The sequence below is a fragment of the Vulpes vulpes genome, chromosome 7 (genome assembly GCF_048418805.1).
Source record: "Vulpes vulpes isolate BD-2025 chromosome 7, VulVul3, whole genome shotgun sequence".
In the NCBI taxonomy this organism is placed as follows: Eukaryota; Metazoa; Chordata; class Mammalia; order Carnivora; family Canidae; genus Vulpes; species Vulpes vulpes.
The window spans coordinates 110,660,841-110,683,746 of NC_132786.1; the positions used below are offsets into that span (position 1 = coordinate 110,660,841).

At 37.0% G+C, this 22,906-nt stretch overlaps 1 protein-coding gene across 14 annotated transcripts in view; it reads left to right on the top strand.

Moving 5' to 3' along the window:
* BBS9 (Bardet-Biedl syndrome 9) overlaps positions 1 to 22,906 on the top strand; it is a 433,010-nt gene that overhangs the window by 401,619 nt on the left and 8,485 nt on the right. The window contains exon 24 of one of the 14 annotated variants that reach the window (XR_012002752.1): positions 9,261 to 9,378. The exons of the other annotated variants lie outside the window; for them this stretch is intronic. The gene's annotated coding sequence lies outside the window, so the exon portion shown is untranslated. Of the gene's footprint in view, positions 1 to 9,260; positions 9,379 to 22,906 lie in introns of those variants that run through there. 14 annotated transcript variants of the gene reach the window in all.

Here is a 22,906-nt window from a genome sequence, read left to right on the forward strand (position 1 = left end):
CAAGGAGCTTCGAATAGCCAAAGCTGGAACAATTTTGAGCAACAAAATAAATAATGATAGTATTGGATTATAACCCATAGAATTAAATAAATATCCACGAATCCATATTGAACTAAGTAATATATTGAATAAATAAATGAGAATGGATAGATCTTCCTTGCAGTAAAAATGAGAGAATATTCAAAATCACCATTAGACAAACACCACAATAATTACTGTAAGTGAGCTCTATCACTGGATGCCAACACTGGTAAGGAAAAGTTTGAGAAACAGGATATCTGTATAGTCTTAAAGTATCTCCCAATATGTTTATTAATTAAAAAGAGAAAAATATTACTTAACAGCAGAGAAAAACGGAAGACACACTTTAACCAAATGATCATTGTCAACATTACTTGTAATAAGATATATTAATGTCATGTATCCCTGATATGAAGTGCTCAGAAGTGCACAAACGTTGCTTCTGTGGTATTCTTAACAAAAGCACACATCTCCATGAAGAAACCTCACACAAACCAAATTGAAAAACATTCCAGAAAACAGCAGTATATTTTCAGGGTTACAGGAGACTGAGGACTTCTCACCAATGAGAGGAGACAAAGGAGATAGAATGACTAAATGCAATCTGGAATTCCAGATTGTATCCTGGAAAAAATAAGAGACATTTATGGAAAAACTGGTGAAATTTGAATAAAACCTATAGGTTAACTAGTTAACAGTATTATACCAGTGTTAGCTTCCTGGTTTTGATAATTGTATGTGGTTGTAGAAGATGTTATACAGGTAAAGAGTATATGGGAACTCATAGTATTTTTCCTCAACTTTCTCTGCAAGTCTAAAATTATTTTAAATAAAACTTTTTGTAAATAAGAGCAACAAACATGCTCTAGGATTTCCTCTTAAAAACAAACACAAATACTTTGGATAAAACTATTAGGGTAAACCTTGATTGATTTGTTCTACCTTATTTTATCCCTCATCTACCCCTGGTAAGGGTGGTAATGAACAACGAAGAGTCAAGATGCAGATAGCCAAGGAATAGAAAAGCAAGGTATGAGAGCATTAACTCCTAAATAATTGAAGGTTGGCTATGTACTTGTTTCCAGTTTGCGTGTACAAAGCTATTTGCACTTAGCTTGATGGTTTTAGTTGCTAGCATCTGGCAGTAATGATGTTGTTTGCTTTCAGGCCATTCACTCGTAGCATATTAAAGCAGAAAGTGGCCTTGGACAGCTCCTCCATGGTGTATGTGTAGTTCCATGTCCAAAGTCTTGTTTGCGCAATATCCCGTAGCTGTTTAGCAGTGAGCTACAGCTAGAGCCCCGGTCTCCAAATGCCTGACCACATTCACCTCCCACCAACACGACATCATCTTTTCTTTTATAAAAATCAAACACTAGAACGAAGTTGGAAAGCTTTTTTCAAATTGTAATTGTAAGAAAAAGCTGAAGAACTTGTTTTCAAAATTAATCTTTAAGCTCCAGTTTTAGCTGCGATCTTTGCCTCTTGCTTTGTGTCAACTCTGTGTCAGTGGTGCGCAACAAATATCTATGTAGTGCTTACTGTGTGCCAGACATGTTTCTAAACACATTATAAATATTAAAGCATGGACTACTTACATCATCCAGTGAGGTAGGCACAATATCAGATGAAGAAAACAAGGCCCAGCAAAGTGAAGGAATTCTTTCAAGGTCACATACTTCTTCAGAAGTCTGGTCTACTAAATTATATGATCAGGTCCTGACAGTGCATATATATATATATTCTCTCTGTATATATGTAGTATGTATATATGTAGTTTCTGATATAGGGAAGAATATGTATTGTACTGGGAGTCATTGGGATTATGTATAGTTTTAGGAGGAGTTATATATATATTTTAAAAGATTTTATTTATTTGATCATAAGAGAACACTGAGAGAGAAAGAGACAGGGACAGAGACAGAGACACAGGCAGAGGGAGAAGCAGGCTCCATGCAGGGAGTCCGATGTGGGACTTGATCCCGGGTCTCCAGGATCAGGCCCTGGGCTGAAGGAGGTGCTAAACCACTGAGCCACCTGGGCTGCCCAGAAGGAGTTATATTTTGAAAGAGGTAGAAAGACAAGAAGAAAATGTGAAAAGACATTTTTGAGCTATTTTTTCTTTTCTTTTGGCAGTTGATTATCATTTTCAAATTTAAAATATGCACCATTAAACTCCGTTTTTTGAAGTTACAGCTTGGGTTTGTTTCCTACTCTTAATTAAGAGAAGTGATCTCTCTATTAAAAGGAGAATGCTTATCTGGCTTCTCCTGTTGTGTAACCTTATCTGACTTGAACAGGGCTGTCAATTGGTTGATTAGTCACTGTTAAGTCCAGGACTTCAGGCTGGTAAATATTTGGCTTAAAAAAAAAAAAAAGATTTAAAAAATAGGTATTCCAACCTCTCCCAAGTAGAGGAGGACAGAGAGGAATTGATGCTACGTGCTCTCTGTTGGCTCAGTATTCCTTTTAGCTTTTTAGAAAGTAAATAAGAGTCATGCTCTCCTGGATTCAATCACTATGAAACAGTTCAATATTCTGAAAACCTTATAGAAATGTTCCCATTTCTGAGAAGGCTTAAAGCTTGATTCTAATATATCTTTGCCCTATCACTTTATTTTTATTACCATTATTTATAGTAACTTTGTATTATTATAGTGCTTTCACATAAGTCACTAGTTTGATTTCCACATCAACACTGAACTAAGGACGGAAGTTACCACCACTGTATGGAGAAAAGTAAGACTTAGAGATTTCAGTTTGCCCAGCATTGGACTGATACTCATACTCTTTATGCAGGACAGGATGTGTTCTGAAGCCCAGAAATAATAATTGTTCAACTGTGGTCTAGATGGAGCAAGACTGTGTCAGGGATGGCCTCTTTTTTGCCACAGGTAGTCAGTTATCTGCTTGCGCTGGCCCTTTAAGACCAGTTTTACGCTTCTCTCTCTCTCTCTCTCTCCCTTCTCTCTCTCTCTCTCTTTTTGGTAGAGAACTCTGCTAAAAAATTAAAGGTTAGTTTTGGCAAGTTCTGAAAGACAGGCCAGAAATCACATAGGAAGTAGAGCATGTTACCACTTACCTTGCACAATCTCTTATGCCACAGCCTGCAACAAAATATTAACAGGGTATCAGGTAGGAATTTCTGTTTTTATGTTGCCTTGCCTTTTAGGAAGGAATCATCACAGCCATATTCTGAGATTCATGAGCTGTTAAAATCTATCCCATATCAGTGTATAAGCTTTCATATTTCCTACATCTGGGACAAAGGGAAATGGTGTAGTCTTCCATCTGGATTCAGAATATACTTAGCAGAGAAAAAGCATATGCAAAATGTAGTATGAAGCATTGGAGTAAAGCCTGAAGGAAGTATGCATTAAATGTACCAGAACATGAAAATCCTCAATGTTCAAAGGAGACAATTCAGCCTAGCTTTAGGCCGCCGCCTTTTGTCGGCTCTGCTTTCCCACCAGTCTGCACGGCTGTCTGTTTCTTCATGTTCAGAAGGCTAAAGCTCACTCTTTGGCCCAAAGTCCTAACAGCTTGAAAATCTTAGTGTTGGATATTTCTATTTGAAATCCCTAATAAAAGTGGGAAAATTTTGAGGGGCCATCCTTTTCAGTGTTTAGCTTGGAACTCATCCTGTCCTTCAGGGGCCTCCAAAGACTAACCACTTCATCCCCTGAAACACTTCATTATGAGCTGAAAAGGAGCCAGAACAAAAGACCCTATTCTATCTGAGATGGAACAGGACAGTATGTTTGTCTTACTCCCAATATTGCCAGGTCTTAGGGTCACCAAGCCATTCACTATCTCAAGTTGGTCTTATTTATTTGTGTCATGCAAGGGAAATTTATTTTCTAAATTGTTAAGAGTTTGAATATATTTATTATACTCTTTGGAAGCCTTGTCTTGAGGTACTGAGGTTTGTTTTCCATCAATTTGAGCCTCAAACTTAAAAGAGTTTCAACAGTGGCTGGGATATTACCTGTCATTTTAATGATCAGAGATGAAGAGAAGTTGAATTATGAGATGACCTGGACAACAACCAGATTTCAGAACCCATTTCAATAGAGTGTTAGTGAGCTGCCCAGAACTTTTGATGGTGGTAAAAAAAATAAAATAAAATAAAATGTCAGCCAAGCTTTTCAAGACAGATTAGAGAATTACCCAATTCCCTCAACCTCTTCAGTCTATGTCTAAGGCAAATGTTTGTTTAAAAATTTTAAACTGAGCAGTTTATGTTCAACTGGATGAATTTCATTCATATGGGACAGAACAATAACCAAAAAAGGTAGTCTGTAGTGTTTGTTCCATAGCTGGTATATTCTTAATGAAGAACATTATTTTGTGTGACAGTACTCGAAATTGGAACACCATAAGTGCAGTGAAAAGTTTTATTTAATGGTCATGTAGTTTTAACTAATTGATTTATGATAATAAAAATAATAGTCACTAACATTTGTTGACCATTTTTGTAGGCCTGGCCTGGCCTGGCCTGCCCTTATGTAGTTGTCTCATTCAGTCTTTTTAAAAATCCATGAGATAGGTTCTCTTGTTCCCCCACTTTATAGATGACAGAACAGAGGCTTCCACTGTGTAGATGCTTCACCTAAGAACTACAGCTGTGGAGCTCCAGCTGAAGGCTGGCGGGTCTAACTCCAGTGCTATGCTCTTCTTAGTACACGGACAGTTTTCTGTTTTGAAGCTCAGTTCATCCAGGTGGTGTGGTCAATTGATGACAGGTTTACTGGATGATCCTTTGAGAACAGAATGTTAATCATGGGACGTTGCCTAGCAGAGACCATGGAAGAAATGGACAATTTTTTAATGTGCGTATTTGGCATCCACAAAATACAGTTGTAGGCACTTGAGAAGTAAGTTCATGGAAGTTGGGCAGAAATGAAGTTAGGTAGTAATCAGGAAGTAAGATTGCTTATTTGGATGCAGAATGATTGCTATTCATTATGTTCCCAGATGAGACTTTGTTTTTCTTTTTTAAGTGATGGATACCCATATGCTGCTCATAAGAGATCAGAGAAAACATCAAAGAATCCTACAAGAGACTGAACCAGAGAGTGTCCTGGGAGGTTGTTAAAGGATAATTTCACCAGGGGAAAATTTTTTTTTACAGATAAAACTGTCTCTTCTAGAAATAGCTGAAAGGGATATTACAGAAATCATTCCAGTTCAAACATATATAGGGAGATGGATTGAGCCAGGATGCTAGGATAACCTCTATTTTCTCAGTTTTTATAGGCTGGGGGTTTCCATGAATATCACTGAGATCCAAGATTCAGTAACTTGAAGGGTTAGAGGTTTCAGCCCCTCTGCATTATAAACCATGTTGTTCAGGATAGAACCTTTGGGAAAAGTAAAGATTGTTTTTTTTTAACTCTGGTGAGTAGCCATGCCAAATTGTTTCATATAACCAGCCATTGACCATAGCCTCCAGAGAAAATGTTTTGTCTACAATTTACTGAATGTTGTGTATGTGAGAAAGACCATTTCTTCAGTCCTAAAATGACCATTTTATGCCAAGATATCTTTTACTCAATTTTGAGGGAAAGACTACCTATAAAGCACATTAGTTTAAAAAATAAGTAGTGTTTCTGGTAGAATTAATAATAGTAGAGTAAGTTCTTCTCACTGGCAAAATAGAAGGTCACATTATGTCCTAAGTCTTTAATTTATTTCTATAAATATCATGCCCTGGCACATTAACCTATTTTCTTGTACATAAAAAGCTACTTTACCTCAGCCTTGTTTTGTTCCTGTAAAAACAGAGGTTTGTTTTATAGCCTGTCTAACTGTATCTCTGCTTGACAAATAGATATCACATAAAGAACCAATTGTTGTAACTGACTCAGAGACTTTGGCTAAATCTACTTACCTGAACAGCCCTCAGTAGTAACAAACAGGGCCCAGCTGATATATGACTGGTTTTGTTTTCATGAAAGTTATGAGAAGTATCACCTGCCAGGAGGGTTTATCTGGGAGTTTTAGGGCAAAGGGCAAACCTTTACTGGTTCCAGAATGATGATAGTCACTAACATTTATATGATATTCTAACCTTTCCAAAATCATTTATACAATCTCATTTTACCCCTACAGGGTTTTTAGAAAATAAAAGCCATAATATACATAGCATATACTATTTCAGTTTGTTTTTCACTCACATGAATTTAAGTGCATGCACATACACACATGCAATTTTCAGAAATATTCACTATCAGTTTCTTAATAGATTAATATACTCTTGTTTTTACCTTTCCTTCTCGCTCTCTTTTTTTTTTTTATATTCTCTGGACAATTTTTCTTCCAATTGTTTTACACACTTTCAGGCATCAGTGAGCCAGAGAGCCTTTGCTGAACATCATGGTTGTTTCTTCTTCTTTCTTTTTCATAAGATTTGATGTAAAATTGAGACTTGTCCTTGTTTTCCTTGGTTTCCAATCCCTTTTTACTTTGTCAAATATTGATTGACCTTAAGTCCCTGAGTCAAGTACAGTCAGAGTCAGGGGCCAGGAAAGGCAGGCCTGTCACACATTTGAGTGCATTTTGGGAAAATAGCTAGGAGTTTAGGCCAACAAGGAGGAGGAAAAGTCATACCCGTCACAAAGGCACAGGGGCACAGTACAGAGGGATGCATCCCAGGAACCTGTGTAGAGCAATGGGGCTGTGGTGAGAGGTGGTACCCATCCAGGGAGGCTGGGCAAAAGCTAATGTGAAGGCCAGATGAAGCCAGATTGTGAGAGCTTCAGCCTTAAAAGCTAAGTGGAGCCATTGCAGGCTTTTAAATGGAAGAGGGATGTGGCCCTTGCCCTCTTTTCATATTTATACTTTATTTCTACAAAACATATTTTTTATGAGCCTGATGCAGGGTCCACATTTCTGGACACCTTTGTTCCTTTAGGTTCAATTTCTACTCACCTGCTGCTGCTCATTTCAATTTCATTCATGTAAATATTTAGCATGGGACATCTTGAAGCAGTCAGGGGTTGATGTGACAAATTATATATTTACATGGACTTAAAAAGAATGTGGGGATTTGGGCAAGCAAATACTTTTTAAAATTTAAACTTAGTGCACATCCTTCCTATCCGTGTGTTGCCTTGTTGAATGGTTCCTGTTACGAATGCTGCAGTGTGTTTGTCCTATTGGTGGGAGCTCCATACCTCACCTATTCATGCCTCTGCCATAGGTTCCAGCATTTGGAGCAGACCTGCCAGGCCATGTCTTAGTAATATGGTGGCCTGTCCCTCCCACCCTCCTTATTTTAAAAATTATGTTAGATATACCTTCTTGTATCATTATGCTGGTATCTACAGTTTGTCCCACTTGGCAGTGAAAACAGAAATCTGTCTTTTCCTCAGACTATCCTTTACCAGTTTTGTAAACTCAGAAGGGCCCTGCAGACCCACCAGTAAGGAAATACCTTTTTTGGCTACTTCATGACATACCTTATATGAAAGCATAGCACAGATTCTGACAAGTGGTAAATGCTTAGTGTTGATTTCTTTTCTTCCCTGTCTCCCTCTTCTTGATTTTGTTTTGGTCATGTAGTTGATACTCTGGTATCAGCCCACATCTGATAGATAAGTAGGTAGGTTGATAGGTACATCCATCCATCAATCCATCCTTGGTCCTTGACTCCCTCTTTAAAATATAAAGTTCTTTCCTTTGATCCTTAATGCTCAGTTTCTCTAATTTTCTTATACATACATTTTGTTTTTATTTATTGGGTAAACATATACTGAAAACCATTGTTCCAGTGATTGCGCTTAATTGTGTGATATATAAACCCAAGTAAGATATAGTCCTCAGAGTTGGTGCAGGAGATGCACAAATAAAGATGCCAAATCTTGTGTGAAAGTGCTCTCAGAGGGATTTCACAGGAAATATATAGGGGATTTGAGAGCTAAGGCCTGACTCTGGGCTTGGGGCAGGAGGAAATTTTATGGGTGAGGTGGCTTGGAGAGGCCAAATGCTAAGAGCATGGACTTAGAGCCACATTTTTGGTTGGGTTTGTATCATAGTGCCATCTAACTAACTATGTGACCTTAGGTTAGTGATTTAACCCCTTTATCCCTTAGTTTTATTCTCTCTACAGCAGAAATAATAAAAGCATTACCTCGTAGGGTTGTTACCAGTATTAAATGTTATTATATAAAACTCAGAATAATAATTGGTTCTTGAAAGTTCGTGATAAATGTTAACCTACTGTTATCATTATTATCATCTCTATACTTATTATCATGGTTACTATTATTATTCTTTAAACTGATTCATAAAGAACATTAATTTAAAGGAAATTAGAGGAGGATATTCCTGGCAGAGGGCATAATTTAAATAAGAGCAAATGAGTGTGGAAAACCAGAGCTTGTTGAAGAAATTACCTGCAAGATCTTTAGAGTGAGAGGTGTGTAACAGAAAGTATATGGGTATTGTAACCCTGATATTGGACATTTAGATAGTTTTATTTTTTAATTTTTATAAATACTGCTGTGACCAACATCTGTGAGGATATTGTGCTGGTCTTTGATTATTCTAGAGTATAGGCCTAGAATTGAAGAACGTGCTTCTGTTTTTGGCTTGCTCTCTGAGAATTTCTTCTTGATTTAAAAATTCACCAGTGACTTTTTGGTGCCTCCTTGACATCAGTGATTTTTATTTTTGTTGTTATCAAAGTAGGAAGTGGAATTTTAATTGTATATCTGCTATTAATAAGGCTGCATTTAAAAATACATGTAGCCATTTTTTGGTAACTTTGAAATAATTTGCATTACTACTATTATGTATTAACCTCTTGTATTTTTCCTTCTGTAAATTACTTCCTCATGCTTTTCCATGTTTCTGTCAATCAGAATATCACTGTTTATTATTGATTGAAGAGCACTTGGTACCAAAAAGAAATTAACTTAGCAGCACCTGGGTGGCTCAGTGGTTAAGCATCTGCCTTTGGCTCAGGTCATGATCCTGAGGTCCTGGGATGAGTCCCTCCTTGGATTCCCCACAGGGAGCCTGCTTCTCCCTCTGCTTTTGTCTCTGCCTCTCTCTGTGTGTCTCTCATGAATAAATAAATAAACTCTTTTTAAAAAAGAAATTAAGTCATTTTCTTTAATATATGTTACAAATTTTAGTTGAGATTTTAGTTTTGTTTTAATTTTGCTTAAGGTAATTTGTTTGGATTTTTTGTTTTTGTTTTTTTTTTTTTTAATAAATTTTTATTTATTTAGGATAGTCACACAGAGAGAGAGAGAGAGAGAGAGGCAGAGACAGAAGGAGGCTCCGTGCACTGGGAGCCTGACGTGGGATTCGATCCCGGGTCTTCAGGATTGCGCCCTGGGCCAAAGGCAGGTACCAAACCCCTGTGCCACCCAGGGATCCCCTTATTGATGGATTTTTTGTTTTTAACATGACTTCCTTGGGATAGTCAAATCTATTCATTTTTTTCTCTATTGAGTCCAAAATACTTGGTTTTTTACTTTTTCGTCTTACATTTTTACCTAACCTATTTTAACCATCTGAAATTTATTTGGTATATCTACCTTTTGTTTTTTCCCAATATTTTACCCAAATTCCAGCACAGTTTATTGGATAATACATCATTTGCCACTAATCTGTAATACACTTGTAAAATATACTAAATATCATTATATAAATGGGACTATCTCAGATGCTATTCCATTTTCCTTTCCATTTATTCTGACATTGGTAGCAATGCTATTGTAATTGTCATAATAGTATAGCATTTATTATTTAAGTATTTATTTGGTATCCTTTTGAAGAAAATAATTCCTCCATTACATTTCTAGTTGAATATTGTTAATGCAAAGGGCAATGATCAAATATATATTCCAAGAATATGAAATAAAATTTATTTGGATAGGTGGAAGATTTTATGTATAGGTATGTATATATTTGATAAATATATATTTTTATAAATACATTGTGTATATATATGGAGAGAAAGACACACACACAGACACATATGTCTTCCACCTATTCAGATAGGTTTTATTTCTTATTATTGGAAATATTTTAGGTATGTAATTACATCATCCAGAAATTATGATCATTTAATCTCTTTTCTAATACATACATTCTTTTCCTCTTTTCTTATTGAATTGCCTTGAATTTCTAGAACCATGTTAAACAATAGTAGTGATAGATGGCCAAGATCCTCATCTTTATCTTGACTCATGTCTTTATCTTACCCTGCATGTCTTTATCTGCTTTACTCATAAATTTGATGTTGCCTACGAATTTCAGATAGTTCTTCTTTAGTTCACTAGGTGTCTTCTTAAATCAGAAGTGTATGTTGAATATTATCCTCTGTTGTGATTCCTTTCTGATATATAGGTTTGAATAATTACATTGATCAAATAATTTTGCAGTCCTGGAATAAGTTTTTCTTTGTTGTTGCTTTTAAAAAATATCATTCTTTGGCTTGCTGTTTTAATTTAGGTTTTAGCATATATACATATATGAGATTGCCCTAGAGTTTTGTTTCTGTGGGAGTTTGCACTCAGGGCTTTGTCAGAGTTCCCTAGCACAGTTCTGCTAAATTTGGAAAACAGATCTTCATGTAAATGTTTAATGTTCTGCCACTGTCTAGCATCATGAGAAAGATATTTTATGATCATTTTTAACCATTTTTATTTTTGTTGTAATTAAAATTTTTCATCTATGAACTCCTCTGATACTCCCAACTTGTAGAAGACTGATTTTATATTTTCCTCAGTGTGGTTGGAAAAGGCATTATCTTCCACTTTACTATTTCACGTCTTTCTAATTATAAATCCTACCTACTCTATTGAGCCACTTCCTCTCCTTTGTAATTATAATTATATAGAAGCATCCATTAGCTCTAAATTATTTTTCTACAGTCTAGGGTCTTTTAAAAATGCCTAAGGATCTGTCTTAGTGGTGGCTCTTCAAGTTACTTCGATGCTAATTTCTTTTTTGCTGAGATGAAACCTCAGTCATTTTCCCAACCCCTTCACTTTTCTTTTGAGCAAGAGGTGGGGATGGTGGGTTTTGAGGATATAAGGTACACACCATGATCCTGTTTTGCCAATCTAAAGCTCTTACTCTTCAAACAGTAATTGACAATCCCATTGTGTCTTTTCTGTCTGTCAGAGAAAACCAGATAATGGAATGGTATAAGACTTGGATTTTGGAGTTAGCATATCACAGATTCTCTCACTCACAATATGTGTGACCTTGAGCAAGTCAATTTTTTGAGCTTCATTTCATCACCTGTAAAATGAGATACTAGTAACCAGCATGTTAGATTGCTGAAAATGAGCAAACATGTAAAGAAGTAGCACTATGGCTAGCACATAATAAATACTCAAATATTATACTAATGTAATTATTATTCAACTATCATAAAAAGTCCCTAATTCTTTCTCTTCATCGTGGTCCTCTCTCATATTCCTGTGCAAAAGTTGCATCCAGTTTTTCACCTCTCGGAACCCATATTCTGGATCTTTAGTCATCTGTATTATCTGTACTGCAAGTTTTCACCTAGTATCCTTGTACTGCTTTGAAGCCCCTTCAATTTCTGCCTATGTCCTTCTCTCCATAACCACAGTGTGCGTTGGTGGAAAATGCCCATGGCATGGGAGGTTCTACTGCTAACAGGGTCATTGACTTGTCTTGATGGGGGAACACAGGGCTAGCTGAGGACAAGGCATGAGCCTGGGCAGCACATTGAAAAGTCCTTGAAACAGGCAAAGGGAGATTCCTCTTCGTACTCAACTGCCTTGGTGTTCATACTTTGCTAAGAGCAAAAGGCAATCTTAGTCCCACCCTCAGGAGCCTATAAGTCTACTTTAACATATAAGAATTCCTTTAGAAATTTCCCTTTATCTCTAAAGCCCCAAGATATGTGTTGGCAATCATCCTCCAAGCACATGACCCACCAGTATACATCTGAACGGTCTCATGACTCAGGTTTTATTAGACAGTAATAAGTGACATTTTCCCAACAATAGCTAGCCCCCTCAAGATCCTGGAAACCTTGCTTCCAAAATTCCTTAGTATGCTATCCTCAAACCCCTCCCAACTCCCAGGTATATAATCAGCCACCCCTCACAGGCCTGGGGTAGCAGCTCCTCCTGCCGTGGGTCCTGTCCCCATGCTTTAATAAAACCACCATTTTGCGCCAAGACATCTCAAGAATTCTTTCTTGGTCTTTGGCTCCAGACCTCACCCCACCAAACCTCGCCTATATTCCCAAAACTTGATCAGTCTGACCTTGGATCAATCAATCTTCATATCATTTATTATAGAAATTACCCATTACCAAGCATGACTTTTGTCTCTGGTGCTTTAATAAGATGTATATAATAATGTATTTACTTGCAACAATCATTTGTTAGGAAGATATTATTTCTATTTTGCATATGAGGAAATAGAGATTCAAAAGTTTTAAGTAAGTTACTCAGGAGCTGGGTAGGTGTTTTCCTTGGGCATGAGGGCATAGAGTTTTAGCTACTCAGAGTTGTGAGGACCAAGGTCAAGTGAGATTGTTTCAGACACCCTGGACCATGATGTAAATGGAATGGTCCCATCAGCCTGGTGTATTCTCTTCTCTCCTAGCCACCCTGTTACATTTCCAAATGTTCTGACATTAGGTTGTGCTGTAGGCTGACCATCCTCATTCCCTCTCTGCCTTTTGTGTGCCCTTCATCTTCCTCTATCTTTCCCTCCATTCCTTTATTCCCCTGTGGCATTCCCACAGAGCTGCTCATCCCCTGCTCTGGGTCTCCCTTCTCTCTGTCAGAGAGACCTTTACTCTTTCTCCCTGATGTTTTCTTGCCTTACCAACTATTCCTCTTTTGTGTTTGACTCCATTTACAAATTGTTTTCATAGCTTAATTATAGGCAGACAGCTTCATGTTTCCTCTCTGTTTATAAAGGTGTGGTTTGAGAAAGAGTAGCACAACATGTATAGAAGGTAAGAAAGCAGAGAAAAGAAAGTGTTGGGCAGGGCTGCTATGTTCCATCTTCAAAGGCAGTAGAGCTGGGGTTAGTCCAAGTTGTTTTACAATTGGAAGAGAGTCATAGTACCATAGTTTGGACGAAACCTGGCTTTTTATTGCCAAAAAAGTGTAAGATGGAAATGGAGGTAAATGTGAATAATTCACAGTAATGTTTAAACTTTGAGGATATTTCACCTTCCCTGGAATTAGAGATTTATGTTAGTAAAAAGTTAGGGAGGAATTTGAAATGTTTAGGTTACCAGAGTGTAAAAAACATTGTCCAGTTATTTATCTAATCTTTCATTGAGCTTGCTTTTAAAAACAAGTTTAGATTTGAAGTAGCCTGAGAAAAATAAACTGTTCCAAGCTATAACTTGATGCCCCAGTGGAAATAAGATGGATCCTTTTTCATTCGTTTTGAGAAATTTCTCAAGCAGACAGAAGTCTTTGTACCTTCCTTTGCAGTTCTTTCATCCACAAGTGACTATTATCAAGAACTAGAATTACAAAAGCTCCAGTAATTTTTTTTTTAACTTCAGCTTCTACACAAATTACTACTTAGATCTTATTTCTTTTCTGGGCTGGATGTTTTGTTGTTGCACCTACTCAGTCTCACAGATTCTCCGTGTGTTATCATCTAGTAAGGTTCATTTCTTAAAGATGAGTATCAACTAAAACAAGGAACGTTTTGAGAATCATTTCTTGTTCACAGAGCAATCAGCTGTGCTGGGGAGTAGGAATAAGAGTTTCTATACTACATTCTGCTGTAATTACTTTCCAACTGCCCAGTGGAAAAGGCAGGTAATATTATGTTAAAAATAGGTTGAATTTTGGTTTCCATTGCTTCCTCCTAATCTCTTAGCCTAAAATCATTCATTCAAGTCAACAAATAATTAGTTTGTGTCTACTGTGTGCCAGGCACTATTCTAGGATTTGGGATATAGCAACAAGCAAAACAAAGATCTCCACAGTTTTGGAGCACTGAATTCTAGCAGGAGGAGACACTATACACCAAGCATCCTAAATGAGTAAACTATATCAGATATCAAGAAAATACTGTTAGTGTTAAAAGGTGATAAGCACTACAGAAAAGGAAAAAGAATGGGAGAAAAGGGGCAGTCACAAGATTATGATTTTAAATTTAGTTGTCATGGTAGGCTTTGTTGAAAAGGTAACTTTTAAACAAAGGCTTGAAGAAGATAAGGGATTTATCCATGCATAGATCAGAGAGGTGAGTGTTCCATCTAAAGGGAATGGGCCTACCATGTTCCTGGGACAGCGAGGAAACCAATGAGGCAGAGTGGTAGGATATGAGGTCAAAGGGGTCAGATCATGTACAGCCTTTCACAGACTTAACACTTTTCCCCTGAGTGAAATGGGGAGGTCCATTTTGAACAGAGGGATGATGCGCTCTTACATTACATTGAAAGGATCCGTGGCTGCTAGACTGAGAATGGACTGTTAGGGGGCAGAGGGGTCAAAGGTAGAAGTGGGCAGACAGTTCGAAGGTTACTCAGTTAAGTACTTTAGCAAGAATTCAGGTAAGAGGGCAGTCTGGGTGGCTCAGCGGTTTAGTGCTGCCTTCAGCCCAGGGTGTGATCCTGGAGACCTAGGATCGAGTCCCATGTTGGGCTCCCTACATGGAGCCTGCTTCTCCCTCTGCCTCTCTCTCTCTATCTCTCTCTCTCTCTCTCTCTCTCTCTCTCTCTCTCTCTCTCTTTCTCATGAATAAATAAATAAAATCTTTAAAAAGAAAATTCAGGTAAGAAATGATGGACTACATCAGAGTCATAGTATAGTGGTGGAGGTGGTGAGAAGTGATCTGATTCTGGATATCTTTTAAATACAAAGACAACAGAATTTAGTAACAGAGTGTCTGTGATGTGTGAGAGGAAGAAAGGAGTCCAGAATGACCCTAAGAGTTTTTGTCTTGAGCCACTCCAAGGATGGAGTTGGGATGAGAAAGGCTGTGGTAGAACAAATTTGTGGAGGAAAATCAGGGTACAGTTTAGGATATGTTAAGTTTGAGATGCTGCTATATATCTAGGTGAAGATAGTGAGTATGTAGTTGGATATATGAGTCTGAAGTTAAGAAGAGAACTCTGGGCCAAATTTATAAAATTAGGATTTGTTAACATGAAAGTGTTATTTAAAGGGGATCCCTGGGTGGCGCAGCGGTTTGGCGCCTGCCTTTGGCCCAGGGCGCGATCCTGGAGACCCGGGATTGAATCCCACGTCGGGCTCCCGGTGCATGGAGCCTGCTTCTCCCTCTGCCTGTGTCTCTGCCTCTCTCTCTATCTCTGTGACTATCATAAATAAATTAAAAAAAAATTAAAAAAAAATTTAGAAAGTGTTATTTAAAGCCGTGAAGCTGGATAAGACCACCAGGGAAGTGATTTTAGAAGAGATGAGGATCAAAGACTGCTGCATATTCTAATTTGCAAGAGGTTTGGAGAAGAGGAGGAACCAGCAAAAGGTATTGAAAAGAAGCATGTAGAGAGGTGAGGGGAGAATCACTTGAATGTGGTATCCTAGAAGTCACATGAAGAAAAAGGTTCAGAGAAGATGGAGTTATCCACTGTGTCAAATGCTGCTCAGGGGTCAAGTAAGTTGAGGGTTGAGAATTGTCCAGTAGATTTAGGAACATGGGAGTCATAGTGATCCAGATAAAAGCAACTTGAGCACTAGAGACAAAGGTAGATTGGGATGCATACATGAGAGAAAGGAAGGGAAAAGAAAAGAATTGAAATAGCAAATTAAGACAACTCTTTAGAGAAATTTTGCTGCCAAGAGGAGCAAAAAATGGAAGAAGCTGTGGGAAAGTGTGTTTAAGAGACAGCAAATTATTCCTGATTTGATCTTTATTGTTGTCCTTGATTTTTTAACTAGACTCCAATCTTTGTTCTTCCTTTACTAAGCTATTATTTCCTGCTGGTCATTTTTTTTTTTTTTTTGCAAGACCAGATAACCAATTAAGGTTTTCCTTGACTAACTAACACAGCAGTTCATTTTTCTAGAGGCCAGACAGCTATAATTGCTGCTCTCCAATTTGAAATTCATTAATCTCCTTTCCTTACAATGACAATCTCAGACTTAGGTGAGGGAATTTTGGCAATATAAGGCAAAGATGATGATGATAATAATAGTAGTAGTATAATGTTTGTATATCACTTACTATGAACCAGGCACTATTTGAAGTGCTTTACATGAATTTACTCATTTAATCTTTACAATTACCCTATGAGCTGAGTACAATTATTATTCATATTTTACAAATAATACATTTGAAGCAGAAAAAAATAACTAGTTTTAAAAAACAAATAATAATGGTGGGACTGCAGTTAAAATTCTGATAGTCTAGCACAAAAGTTTATACTCTTGAAGCAACTGGAGAATATTCAGAGCAAGATGTTAACCAGAGAGATATCATTTCACATGATATGAGAATTTGTCAGAGTGGTGGATTAAGTTCTTTGAGAAACAAGATAGAATATAGGACCTGATCGGTTATTTCCCCAGATTGGCTAGCCTGTACATTAGTATGCTGTTGCCAGCCATAATCCTGGAATCACGTGGGAGAGCATTCTTCAAAGATAACTTTTTAAAGGACTGTTTCCTGTGCGTTTCCTCAAGTTTCATGAATTCCTTTTTGAATATATATGTGATAGCATATATTACGTACCTACTCTTTTCATAAGAGAAAAAAAATTATCTTCTTCCCCCTGTGTGTTTATTTTCTTGTGGGAAGCTTACTTGTTTACCATGCAGGCTAGAGAATCATCTGAAAACTGAAATAGAAAGGACCTGTATATATGAATTCAATACTTTGCTGTTTGTTTTAATGATCTTAAAATTTCTGTATCTTTAGAGATAAAGTATGAACTAAATGACTCTTTCTTAAGTATTATTTCTTAGAGCACTGGTGAGCAGTTGCCACTGAATCCTTCATTAATAATCCCTTCCTTTTCCAGAAGGACTTGCCAACACCTATAAAGTATTCACTAGGAGAATTAAAGTCATATAAAAATAATTGGTGTTTGCTTCCTTCAAGGCATACATTTAAATACGTTGCTTTATTCCTTTGCTCCTTGGCTGCCTCCTATGTTTAGTAACACTAGGTCAGCAGACTTCCTCTTTTAAGGTTCATCTGCTGGCCATTTCAATTTCCCATGAGAAAGAAAACCTACTACTCTTTTACCCTTTTATCTTAATGTTTCTTCCATTTATGTCATATTATCTCATGGGTTTGCATTTCTCAGTAATAATGGCACTGCTGGTAACTAGAAAACAATGGGTGTGATTATGTGCCCATCATCATCATCATCATCATTATCATGTGAGCCTTTTTAAAAAATTCCTTTTGTGATCTCAAGAAGAGTGGTTATCTATGATAGTAATTTATCAGGGTTTTCATCTTTTTAAAATTGTTTTAAATCTGTGTTTACTTATTATATTTATTTTATTTTCATTCCAGTGTGGTTAATATACAGCATTATGTTAGTTGATTTCGTCTTAAAAGGAATGCATGCACTATTTTCAAGTGAATTATTTTAATACATCGTTGACAGTTTGGATTTTGGCCCTTGGGTCCAGCTGGAAACATTCCGCCACCAGTTTGCTTACCCCATCCTCAGTTTTCACTTGAGCACTTTTTAGAGTGTCAAATATAAATTTGTGCTGTCCTCATAGCTTGTAGTTTCATGTAAGCCATTTCATGGCTGTAACTGTAATGACTAATGTATGTTGGGGATTAATTGTGAAAATAATAGCTAACATTTATTGGGATTTTACTGTGTGCTAGGCTCTGTGATAACTATATTATAGGCATTACCTAGCTTAATCTTTTTCTCTCATAAGATAAATGCTATATTTTCTGCATTTCTAGGAAAAGGAAACTAAGGCCCAGACTTACATGACTTTGTTCAAGATACAGTGATACTTGCTGTGCAGTGCTCCTTTTCAGGATGTCCCTCTCTGCGATCAGTGGGCTTTTTTTTTTTTTTTAAGATTTTTAAATTTATTTATTCATGAGAAACACACAGAGAGAGAGAGAGCACAGCAGAGACATAGGCAGAAGGAGAAGCAGACCCCATGCAGGGAGCCCAACATGGGACTCGATCCTGGTACTCCAGGATCATGCCCTTGGCCAAAGGCAGGCACCCAACTGATGAGCCACCCAGGGTTCAGTGGGCTAACTTATCATCCCGTGTACATTTGTACATTTCCCTTTTCTGTAAGAGATGACATTGTCTAATGGACTATTATAGAAATATATCACAGGATGATAAAGTTGCTTTGGAATGAGTCTTGAATGTTTATTTGGGTTCCACATTGTATTTGAAGAATATGATGGAACAGGTACTCTCCAGAGCCATTGTATTCTTTTCTCTTTTCTCTGAACCTGTTTATAACCAGAGTGACCCAACTGAACTCTTCGTTTCATAATTGCCACCTAAACTCTGTCGTTATTAAAAACAACACAATTTGGTCAAGATTATGGCTTTTAATTGGGTTGTGGAAAGAAACTCGAGTTGAAGAAATGTTGCCAAGATCATTGGGGAATTAATAGTCACTTGATGCAAGAGGGAAGCTGTGAAGAACACTGGCTCTCTTATTATGTAGTGTCCAGGCAAAGTAGAGTTATGCTCTTACTATTTCATTTCATTTTTTTGAAAGAAATTATTATTGCAGAACTATTGGCTTCCTTTCTTTCTCAACTGTGGCTATAATGTTTTATTTGTGCGTGTGTACTTTTGAGAGAGAGTTGGTCTCTGAAGTGGGAGTTAGGAGAGGAAAGTATTTGAAATGGAAATGTCTTAAAATCATGTCTCTTTCCAGTTGTACATTGGATTTCCTTAGGATTTAGAAACAAAATGGAAATTAAAGACCACAATCACCTTCTTTTTGAACAAGAAAATACTGTACTTATCAGTATAGAAAAGATCTAGTTGAAAGACAATAGATCTTGCATTTCATTGCAGAGTGCTCCAGACATTGATCAATTGGCAAGGAAAAGCAAATATTAACTTTCTCTTCTTCCCCACCTTCTCACAATGGCTGGGTAATACTTTTGTATTCCTGTTTGGTGGATTTAATGGCCTTGTTAACATGTGGGAAAACATTGTGATTGGAGACTTTAACAAAATAGTGAGAAGGTTTTTTTTTTTTTTTTTTTTAGTTCCATGTTTATGTTCTTACTGGGTGTGTGTCTTTCCAAGTACTCCAGGTTAAGAACTAAATGTGTTAGAAAAACAGATGTAATGCAAATAAATAGGAAGAGTTCTCATTTCCTTTGCTGAACAAAACTCTGAGTTCCTGAGCAGTAATTTTATGGTACCTTCTCTCTGTATCAGAAGTTGTGCTGATCCCAGCTTCTTTCTCCTGAGTTGTGTCATAACTGATTAATGATCTATAGGGCCAGAAAACAATTCACCTACATATGGTAAGGGATCATAATGCACTAACATAGTGTAAAGATCACTCTTGCCAACAATTAATTGGGGAATTCACTTTATGAAGCCCTGTTTACAGACTGACATCTGGAGAAATTCTTAACCTGGATCCATTCCAATCTGTAGGATTTATGGACTGCACTTGCTTTTTTATAAATAGGACTCTTTTTCTGCTTGGTACATTCTGTTTACGTAATTATCAATGGATGAAAACAGCTATGCTCCTGTATTTCTTTAATCCTCTGTACCAAGTGTACCTAAATTCTAAATGGCGGTGGAGCTAAAAGAATACTTAGACATCCCTATCATTATTCAAGTTGTGGAAGCCTCTATATGCCAGGAGCACCCTGCTCTCTTAAATCCAGACTCTGACTGGAGCCCTTACACCCCAAGGGACTTAGTATTTAGCCTTTATGGGGATTTTAAAACTTGTTGAGACACATGCTAGACCTCTTAAAATATATTAGACTCCCTTTTATTCACACAGTCTCTGCTGTGAGGTGTAAAATGGAAATATTTTCAAACATAGGTACATGCATAGTCTTGAACACATTTTAAGTTCTCACTGTGTGTGTGGGGGGGATCAAAGCCTATTATTAAGCAGCAGAATTGGATTCCCAAACATTCCACAGGTTCTTGTGTTGGACACACATTACAGTGACCTTCACTTGCCTCTCTTTGCTAGCCATTATTATTTCTGTTGATGGTGGATAATAAGTTACTGTCGATGTGATTAGCATGGCACCTGCAAATGAAATGAAATGAAAGAAAAGTTGTAAAATGGACTGAAACAGAACATGGAAAAGCAAATATTGTGTGTTGAAACTGGACACCTAGAACTAGATAGAAAGGCATTTTCTTCTGCTTTGCTGAATTTTAAAACTAAAATGGAACCAAGGTAGGGGTAGGGTGCTTCCACATTACAATAAAGTAAAGAGCAGAATAGAAGTGGAGATGAGAAAGATGCAGACATATGTCTTCCAGTTCCTCCTTTAGAGTAGCAGTGCCATCATATGATATCAACTTGATTTATCATGCTGTGGTAAAAACACATTAGTGATACCATCTTGATACATCTTGATGGCTTTATTTCCAAGATGTGTTTTGATGAGGGCTGATCCTGTTGTATTTATTAACAATCTCATTCATATATACATGAATTCATATTCATATATATGTGTTTTTCTGAAACATATCTGCTTAGTAAGCACCTTTCTAAACTCAGTTTCACAGAAATGCTGGCTATCCAAAATGGCTCTTAAACACACACACACACCATTAGTCATAAAATTTCCAACAAACATAGCCTTACCAATTATGGTGTGCTCTCAAGGAAATGTTAAGTCCAGGTATGGGACAGACCAGACACTTTGATCTGAAATCCAGTTTAGAAGAAGAGACATTAGGGATTGTTCAAGGAAGTACAGCCCCACATTTCCTCCAGAGTTTTTGCTTTGTATTTTCACTGTAGCCCTTGTGTAAATCCTTAATCTGTGTTTTATCCACAACTCTTCCTAGCTATACCTCTTATTCTGTATTACATTTTCCTAACTGCTAATGTATTTTTTATGCTTAAATATTAGATCATCTACACCTTCAGAAGTTTCCCCAAATATTTTACATAGGAGTATATGCCTAGGATCATAGACTACATTGGTGATTCATCCTTTCCTGTCCCCTTTCCTTTTCATCCTCTGTCTCCTCATCTCTTCTACCTGCATCCTTCCTTCCACTGGTCCATTATGCTAAAAGTTTCTAAATATTCAGCTAAAATCACTATGTAGACATACAGTAGGATACTTGACTTTCTAAGCTTATGCTGTCCTTGGGTTAGAAAAAAATGTATTTAAAACTAATTAGGAAAATAAACACAGTAAGAATAATTATCAGAAAAACTCCTATATATGTCTGTATGCCTATGTGCTGTGTGTGTTCACACTCAAACATGTATAGATAGATAAAGAGCTGAACAGGGGGTATAAAAAATATAACATTTCCCAATGGCTATAGTAATAGAGAAATTTGTAAGCAATTATTCATAATCTCTTTGGGAAGCTCTTCATATTTAAGATAGTGAAGTATTCTTTTCGAAGCACCCATTCCCCTCACTTCACATGAATTATAAACCTTTGAAATGAAATCTGAATGTTAATATAAAAAAAAAAAACACTGTATCCATCAACTAAAGCTTGATTAAATGAAAATACCACTGGTGTATATCTTTGAGGTTTCTGCTGTTTTTAATTCTAAGTGGCAATTCAGGCCATGTGAACAGACAATTCTTTGGCTGGTAGGTCAGAGCAGGGCCTGGGATCATTTGTGATTCTTGATGTCACCTTGTTTGATTCCTCTCACATATATGAAGAAAAAAGAAGGAAAGTTTTTTTTCCTCCCTGAAGGAATGGAACATTCTCACCCATACACCCAATCAACTGTAAAGGTCACCATTGCAAGAAAATAAATCAGCAAAGTCCTAAAATATACCCAAAGAATAGCTTGCCAACCTGCTGGATTTTCTGTATCATTGAAAGGAAGTACTAGTTAAGACAGCCAACTCACAAACAAATCCTTTGAAATCTTTCTGGAAAAGGAGGTGTTCTTGAGAAAGCTCTAGTGGTTTAGGAAGCAAGAGAATCAGAACTAGCTCTGGGACATTAGGGGCATGAGCTACCTTCTCTGAGCCCCTGTTTTGATAATTACTAAATGAAGTCAGTTGAACTGAAATCTAAAGTTCTTTGATTCCACAAAAATGGTTCAGAAATTACATCTTACCAAAAAAATTAATAGTGGCCAGAGATGCTAAAATGTACCATGTGCTAAGTAAGCACTGTACTGGGTGTACATGTTCTCCTATAATCCTCCCAAAAGTCCTCATTAAGACCCTCTATTTTTACAGATGGGGCAACTGATAACCTGGCCTGGGTCCTGCAGCCAGATCCAGGCTTGTCCACTACTGTTGGCTTCATAGTCTAGGTCAAGTCTCCCTGTTGGCCTTGTTCTCTTTCAGTGGCCTCTCTAGTCACTGCCCACTTAGCTTTCACTTTTGATAAAAGTTAATATAAACACCTGGAGATAATTTTAAAATATTGGAAACCTTAAGAATTTATAAAAAGAAACCTCCTATAAAAAATTTTCCCAGTCTAGTCATGAGGAAAACATCAGGTAGATTTTAGTAGAAGGGCGTTCTGCAACATTCTTGACCACTACTCCTCAAAACTGTCAAGGCCATCAAAAGCACAGGGAAGTCTGAGAAACTGTGACAACCAAGAAGAGCCAAAGGAGATATGACAACTAATGTCATGTGGTATCCTAGATGGAATCTTGAACAAAAAAAAGATATTAGGTAAAAACTAAGGAAATTTGAATTGACTACAGACTTTGGTTAATAATAATGTATTAATATTGGTTCATTGATCATAACAAATGTACCACACAAAT